Genomic DNA, 8,721 nt, shown 5'->3' with positions numbered 1-8,721 from the left:
TCTACAACAGTTAATGACCTCAGTGCAAAGACAGCCGATGCAGTGAGCAGTTTGCTGAGCACTGGCCATGACAGGAGAGAGTGTCTTGAAGACACAGCAGACCATCAGCTGTGTGGCTGTGAAGGAAGCAGTGCAGCAGAAGCAGGTAAAGACCCATCCAGTCCATTCTCCTGATGCTCTTCCAAAGGAAATAAATGTTTTCTCTTTCCTCTCCTTTTAAAAAGTCTCTGTGCATGGGTATGTGTGAGTGTTATCTGTATGTGCCAAGGCATATGCATGCCTCAGCGTGTGTGCGGTGCTCAGAGGTAACCTTGTATGTCAGTCCTTGCCATCCACCTTGTTTGAGACAGAGGTCTCTTGTTCATCACTGCATAAGCCAGCCAGTTGGCCCATGAGCTTCCCATTAGTGTCAAAGCCCTGGGACTGCAGATATATGCTCTCATGTCTGGCTGTATGTGGGTTCTGGGAGGCAGTCACTACACTTGCATGATAGGTGCTTTTCTCACTGAGACATCTCTGTAGCCAGAATTCAGAAAAAAAAAATCACTGGGTTTGATGTCGTATTCAATTTCTGCTCAAAAGCGGCCATAAACAATACACAAATGAGGAAGCTGCCTGCGCTCAAGTAAAATCCTATTTTCAAAGGAAGATGGTGGAGGATTTTTGGTTTAGGGTAAGTTTGTCAACCTCTGCCTTAGACCATTTGTCCTTTTTCATGTCTTATAATTTTTTTAAAAATAATTTATTTATTTTTATTTTATATGCTTTTGTGTTTTTTCTGCATGAATATCTGTGTAAAGGTGTCAGATCTTGGAGTTACAGAGAGTTGTAAGCTGCCATGGGATTGCTGGGAATTATACATGGGTCCTCTAGAAGAGCAGTTAGTGCTCTTAACTGCTGAGCCATCTCTCCAACCCCTATAAAATTCCTTATATGAAGAGAATTGTAATGCTTTGTCATATCACCAAGACTTTTTGTTAATTCTTTTGTGGTATTTGGGGAAAATAAAAAAGTTTAAATGTGCGTATGTAAGTACAGTCAAATCTATTTCTTTCCCCTTGTTTTTGGCTTTATTGTCATATTCAGAATGATCTTTCCTACACCAATATTTTAAGCATACACTTTTCCTCCTCCCCTTAGATCTGCACAGCCATGAAGTAAGAGGAGAGGATTACTTGTGCTGATGAAGCCGAGGACTACAGGAGAAACGCAGGGCGCATAGGAAAGAAGCCTTGACACGGAAGAAAAGCTGAATAAATGTTAGTTGTCATATTTTGTTATCATTACATGGACATTATTTTGACATCGAGCTCTCGATCTGACCCACCTATTCAGTCTCCCCTACTCCCTCACTTACCTCTCACCCCACTATTCTCAAGCTATCTTGATTTTCTTCCTCTCTTTTATGAAGGGGAATTATTGTTGTAAATATATTTTAATTTAAAGATAAAATTACATTTATAATTTTATAACCTATAAGACAGTCATGAGTCACTTAACCACGGCCACTCATTCCAAGACATCGATTTTGAGCATTTTCATCATCATGGAGTATATACTTTTTTTTTTTGTTGTTTTTTTTTGTTTTTCGAGACAGGGTTTCTCTGTAGCTTTGGAGCCTGTCCTGGAACTCTTTTTATACACCTTGATGGTATAGGTCAATCACTTGAAGTGACCCCTTGAGGTTACTACAAAGTGAGGTTGAAGAAGATATAGGAGGCTACTGCCAGTGTAACATAGCATTTCTTTACCATTCTTGTTTGAAAATAAGACTATGCCAGCACTCCGGAGGTAGAGGTAGGCGGATCTCTGTGAGTTCGAGGCCAGCCTGGTTTACAAGAACTAGTTCCAGGACAAGCTCCAACGCTACAGAGAAACCCTGTCTCAAAAAACAAAAACAAAAAAAGACTATAAACTAAAAGACTGAGAAATTAGAAGATTAAATACACAAATAAGAGGAACATTTGTTATCAATTATCACTTCCATGCTAAACTCTTACACCACAGCCAACACAAGCACAGAGATGTGACCAACATGTTTGAGGATGTTACAGCTGTTACCTCACAAGGCAACAGGAATCTTGAGCTGCACTGCTCTCCTGGCACCACGGTCACGTATGCGATCTCCTGCAGAATGTAGCTCTGTGTCGCCTGGCTGGACTTGGTGCAGCCAGCCAAATGTTTACACCAACCCAAAATTTCTGCTCTGAAATCATACAGTTTTAGGGAGTGCAGCCTTCAGGATAAGAGTAACTCCTTGTGAGTGGGATTAGTGCTCCTATAGAAAAGACTGCCCCCTCCACTTGTGAGGATACAGTTAAGAGACACCCTCTATGAATAGCAGAGACTTGGTGCTATACTTCCCAAAACTTGGGAGAAATAAATTGTTGGTTATACTAATGGATCCCATTTAGGTATTTATGTCGCAGCACTTAGTTAGCTTCCAAGATGCTCTTTACTCCAAATGTTGTATGATAGCTAAAAAAAAATTGGTCAAAGGGTTTATTGGCTGGCAGGATGTCTCTGTGTTTAAAGGCGCTTACTTCTAAGCCTGATGGTCCAAGTTCGTACCCCAGGACTCACAGAGTAAAGAGATAACCAACTACTACAAATCATCCTCTGATCCACACACGCATGCACACATACACTCCTGCACGTACTCACACATGGACAAATAAATAAATAAATGTAATTTTAAAGGAACTTTTAAGGGCTTGTTAAATATTGTCATAAGAGGAGCCCCAAGCTGCAACCCACCCAGGACGCCAGAGGAGGTAAGAGTGACGGACTTGCCCAGGAGCGCCAGAGACCTGAGTCATCAAGCGACCACCCGAAAGGTCAAGCAACCAGAACCATGCCCCCCTCCCACTCCACCTGGAGGAGCGAACATCTGAGCCTTGGGCCTGTTGGCACCAGAAAAAGTGATCACCCAAGGTTCTGCTCTGCCTGCCCCTGAAGGAGCTTTCAGCAAAGACACAGCTCCCCAACTACACCAGCTTGAGGAAGAGCTGGGTAGTCAACAAGGTAAGAATAAACTCAACAACATAAGGAGCAATGCGGCACCACCAGAAACAGTGACTCTACAACAGCAATACCTGAACATCCAACACAGATAAAGTAGAAGAAAATTATCTTAAAAATAATTTTTGAAAATGATTGAGGCTCTTAAAGAGGAAATGAAAAATTCCCTTTAAAAATGGAGGAAAAGACAAACAAAAAATTGAAAGAAATTAACAAAGTCCTTAAAGAAAACCAAGAAAAAGCAATCAAACAGGTGAAAGAAACAATTTAAGATTTGAAAACTAGCCCGAGAAATGGAGCTGGAACAGAGAGAGGGGACCATGGCAGCCGTGGGCTTTGAAGAGTTCTCAGAGCCACCAGGCTCAGAGCTGGCGCTGCCTCCCTTGTTTGGTGGCCACATCCTGGAGAGTGAGCTAGAGACAGAAGTGGAGTTTGTGTCTGGTGGTCTCGGTGGTTCTGGACTCCGGGAGCGGGATGAAGAGGAAGAGGCAGCCCGGGTCGCAGGCGTCGCCAACGGGAACTAAATAGAAGAAAGTACCAGGCTCTAGGTCGGTGCTGCCAGGAGATGAGCACGTGAATGAGCGAGTCCTGAACAGGCTCCATCAGGTGCAAAGGAAACCCGGAGACTCCAGCAGGAGCACAGGTTCCTCGTGAGGGTGCTGGACTCCTACGGGGATGACCAGCCAGTTCACCATTGTGTTGGAGGATGATGGCAGCCAAGGTACAGATGTCCCCACTCCGGGCAATGCTGAGAACGAGCCTCCAGAGAAAGAGGGACTTTCCCCACCCCAAAGGACACCTGCACACCTAGACCCCAGCAGCCCAGCCCCTGGCGAAGGGCCCAGTGGGCGGAAGAGGCGGCGGGCACCACGGGTGGGGGCTTCGTTGACCCCAGAACTGGCCCCAGTGCAGGTGGGAGCCGAGGGCTGGGACCAAGGTGTGATTAAAGTTGAGGAAGACTTGGGCTTTGAAGCAGATGAGTCCTTGGATTCAAGTTGGGTTTCTCGAGGGCCGGACAAACTGCTACCCTACCCTACCCTAGCCAGCCCACCCTTTGACTAACCCTCTCTCCCCAATAAACAGACTCCCCAATTTAAAAAAAAAAGATTTGAAAACTAAAATAGAGACAATAAAGAAAACACAAACCAAGGGAATTCAAGAAATGGAAATTTTTGGTAAATGATCAGGAACCACAACTATAAGCATAAGTAACAGAATACAGGAGATTGAAAGAGAGAATCTTAGGCATTGAAGATATGATAGAGAAAATTGATTCATCAGTCAAAGAAAATGTTAAATCCAACAAATTCTTAACAGAGAATATCCAGAAAATATGGGACACCATGAAAAGACCAAACCTAAGAATAATGGGAATAGAAGAAGTTCAATTCAAAGGCACAGAAAATATATTTGACAAAATCATAGAAGAAAATTTTTCCAACCTAAAGAAGGACATGTCTATGAAAATGCAAGAAGCTTACAGAAAATAGACTGGACCAAAAAAAAATTTCCCTTACCACATAATAATCAAAACACTAAACACACATAATAAAAACGGAATATTAAGAGCTGCAAAGGAAAAGAAAAAGTAATATAAAAGCAGAACTATCAGAATTATATCTCACTTCTCAATGGAAATAATGAAAACCAGAAGGTCCTGGACACGCATTATGCAGACACTAAGACCTTGGATTCCCGCCCAGGCTACTACTCCCAGCAAAGCGTTCAATCACCCTAGATGGAGAAAACAAAATATTCCATCACAAAATGAGATTTAAATAATACCTAGCCACAAATCCAGCCCTACACAAAGTACTAGAAGGAAAACTCCAACCCAAGGAAGTTAGCTATATCCACAGGCAATAGATGATCTCCCAGCAGCAAACTCCAAAGAAAGCAAAAGCACACACAATAACATCACCAACAACAAAAACTAAAATAACAGAAACTAGCAATCACTGGTCATTAATAACCTTTATAGAAATGGACTTTCTTTTTGCCTATAAAGGCACAGGTTAACAGATTGGATACAAAAACAGAATCCAATCTTCTGCTACATACAAGAAATGTATCTAATCCTCAGAGACAGACATCACCTCCTCAAAGTTAAGGGTTGGGAAAAATTTTTCCAATCAAATGGACCTAAGAAACAAGCTGGTGTAGCTATCCTAATAAATAACAAAATAGACTTCAAACTAAAATCAATCAAAAGAGATAAAGAAGGACATTTCATATTCATCACAGGAAAACTCCATCAAGAGGAAATTTCAAATCTGAACATCTATGTCCCAAATACAAGAGCACCCACATTTGTAAAAGAAAGCTTAAATCACACATGAAGTTCCACACACTAATAGTGGGAGACTTTAACACCCCACTCTCACCACTGAAAATGTCTGTCGGACAAAAACTTAACAGAGAAGTAAGGGAACTAACAGATGTTATTACTCAACAGATATAAACAGAACATTCCATCCAAACAGAAAAGAATATACCTTCTTCTCAGCACCTCATAGAACCTTCTCAAAAACTGACCACATACTCGGTAAAAAAGCAAACCTCAACAGATAAAAAAATTGAAATAACTTCGTGTATTTTATCATATCACCACATCTTAAAATTAGAATTCAACAGCAATAATAATTTCAGAGAGCCCAAAAACACATGAAAATTGAACAAGGCTGAGCTAGAAATTAAAGATTTCTTAAAATTCAATGAAAATGACTGTACAACATACCCAAACTTATGGGACACAATGAAAGCAGTCCTAAGAGGAGAGTTCATAACACTACATAAGTTAATGCCTATATAAAGAAGCTGGGGAAATCCCATACTAGCAAATTGACAGAACACCTGAAAAGTCTAGAACAAAAAGAAGCAAACTCATCCAGAAGAAGCAGATGGCAGGAAATAGTCAAGTTGAAATCAAAATTTTAAAAAAATACAAAGAATCAATGAAACAAAGAGATTATTCTTCAAGAAAATCAATAAGATTGACAAACCTTTATCCAAACTAACCAAAAGGCAGAGAGACAATATCCAAATCAATAAAATAAGGAATGAAAGGGGGGTATAACAACAGACACTGAGAAAATTCAGAGAATCATCAGGTCATACTTCAAAAACTTCTACTCCACAAAATTGGAAAATTTAAAAAAATAGGCAATTTTTTTTGGTAAGTACCACATACCAAAATTAAATCAAGACTAGATAAATAAATTAAATAGATATATAACCCATGAGGAAATAAAAATAGTCATCAAAAACCTCCCAATCAAAAAAAGCCCAGAAACAGATGGTTTCAGTGCAGAATTCTAATAGAACTTCAAAGAAGAGCTAATACCGATACTCTTCAAATTGTTCCACACAACAGAGGCAGAAAGAACACTGCCAGAGCTCTTTTTAAGAGCCTACTGTTACCCTGATACCCAAACCACACAAAGACTCAATGTAGAAAGAGAATTACAGACCAATCTCCCTCATGAACATTGATGCAAAAATACTCAATAAGATACTGGCAAACCAAATCCGAAACCACATCAGAAACATCATCCAACATGATTAAGTAGGCTTCATCCCTGAGGTGCAGGGATAGCTGAACATATAATTCATCAATGCAACCTACCATATAAATAAACTGAAAGAAAAAAACCCACATGATCATCTCATTAGATGCTGAAAAAATCTTCAACAAAATCCAACACTCCTTCCTGATAAATGTCTTGAAGAGAACAGGGATACAAGGGACATACAAGGATATAAGGATACATTTACATATAGTAAAGGCAATATACAGCAAGCCAACAGCCAACATCAAACTAAATAGAGAGAAACTCAAAGTGATTCCACTAAAATCAGGAACAAGACAAAGATGTCCACTCTCTCCATATCCCTTCAATATAGTACTTGAAGTCTTTGCTAAAGCAATAAAACAACAACAACAAAAAGATCAAGAGTACACAATTGGAAAAGAAGAAGTCAAACTTTTGCTATTTGCTGATGATATGATAGTTTACATAACTGATCTCAAAAATTCTACCAGAGAACTCCTACAGCTGATAAACACATTCAGTAATGTAGTAAAATACAAGATTAACTCAAAATAAATCAGTAGTCCTCCTACATACAGATAATAAATAGGCTAAGAAAGAAATCAGAAACACATCACCCTCTACAATAGCCACCAACAACATAAAATTTCTTGGGGTAACTCTAACCAAACATGTGAAAGACCTGTATGACAAGAACTTTAAGTGTTTAAAAAATAAAATTGAAGAAGACATCAGAAAATGGAAATTTTTCCCATGCTCTTGGATAGGTAGAATTAACATAGTAAAAATGGCAATCTTACCAAAAGCTATCTACAGATTCAATACAATCCCCATCAAAATCCCAGGCCTCAAAAGAACAATACTAAAATCATATGGAAAAACAAAAACAAAACAAAACAACAACAACAAAAAACCCAGGATAGCCAAAACATCCCTGTACAATAAAGGAATATCTGGAGGCATCACAATTCCTGACTTCAAACTCTGTCTAGAGCTACAGTAATGAGAACAGTGTGATACTTGCATAAAAACAGATAGGAGGACCAATGGAATCGAATCGAAGACCCGGATATTAACCCCCACACCTATGAATACCTGATTTTTGACAGGCTAAAAATATAAATGGAAAAAAGAAAGCATCTTCAATAAATGGTACTGGTATAACTGGATGTCAACATATAAAAGAATACAAATAGATCCATATCTGTCACCACACACAAAACTCAAGTCCAAACAGATCAAAGCTCTCAACATAAATCCATACACACTAAACCTCATAGAAGAGAAAATGGAAAGTAGCCTTGGATGCATTGGCACAGGAGACAACTTCCTGAATAGAGCACCAGTAGCACAGACATTGAGGTCAACAATTAATAAATGGAACCTTCTGAAACTGAAAAGCTTCTGTAAGGCAAAGGGCAGGGTTAACAAGACAAAATGGCTGCCTACAGATGGGAAAAGATCTTCACCAAACCCTCATCAGACAGAGGACTTATATCCAAAATATATAAAGAATTTAAGAAACTAAACATCAAACTACAAAGCAATCCAATCAAATTGGGAACAGATCTAAACAGAAAATTCTCAATAGAAGAATCTCAAATGGCCAAAAGACACTTAAAGAATTGCTTAGCATACTTAGTCATCAAGGAAATGCAAATAAAAATGACTCTGAGATACCAAGTTACACCTATCAGAACAGCTAAGATCAAAACCACTGATGACAGCCTATGCTGGAGAGAATGTGGAGTAAGGGGAACACTCCTCCATTGCTGGTGGAAGTGTAAACGTGTGCAGTCACTGTGGAAATCAATATGGCAATTTCTTAGAAAATTAGGAATCAATCTACCTCAAGACCCAGCAATACCACTTTTGAGCATATACCCAAAAGAGGTACAAACACAACACAAGGACATTTGCTGTGGGACAATGTTCTTTAGGTGGGGTGACCAGACTACAAGAATTCTAGGAAAAGGAAAGGCAGAGACACAGTTACCAGCCAGACACAGAGGAAGCAAGATGAGAATACCACACTGAGAAAAGGTACCAAGCCACATGACTTAACACAGACAAGAATTATGGGTTAAGTTATGAGAGCTAGTTAATAATGAGTCTGAGCTATATTAATTTACAATTGATATAAGCCTCT

General features: G+C 39.5%; 1 protein-coding gene and 1 pseudogene across 1 annotated transcript in view; one reads left to right on the top strand and one right to left on the bottom strand.

Annotated features, from left to right (window-relative positions):
* Greb1l (GREB1 like retinoic acid receptor coactivator) overlaps positions 1 to 8,721 on the bottom strand; it is a 254,622-nt gene that overhangs the window by 217,590 nt on the left and 28,311 nt on the right. The gene's annotated exons all lie outside the window — the stretch shown is intronic.
* Positions 3,315 to 4,106, top strand: LOC102001922 (annotated as a pseudogene).

Source organism: Microtus ochrogaster, chromosome 18 (genome assembly GCF_000317375.1).
Source record: "Microtus ochrogaster isolate Prairie Vole_2 chromosome 18, MicOch1.0, whole genome shotgun sequence".
Lineage (NCBI taxonomy): Eukaryota > Metazoa > Chordata > Mammalia > Rodentia > Cricetidae > Microtus > Microtus ochrogaster.
The sequence above is the reverse complement of the archived record's forward strand: the minus strand, read 5'-3'. Positions and strand labels throughout refer to the sequence as shown.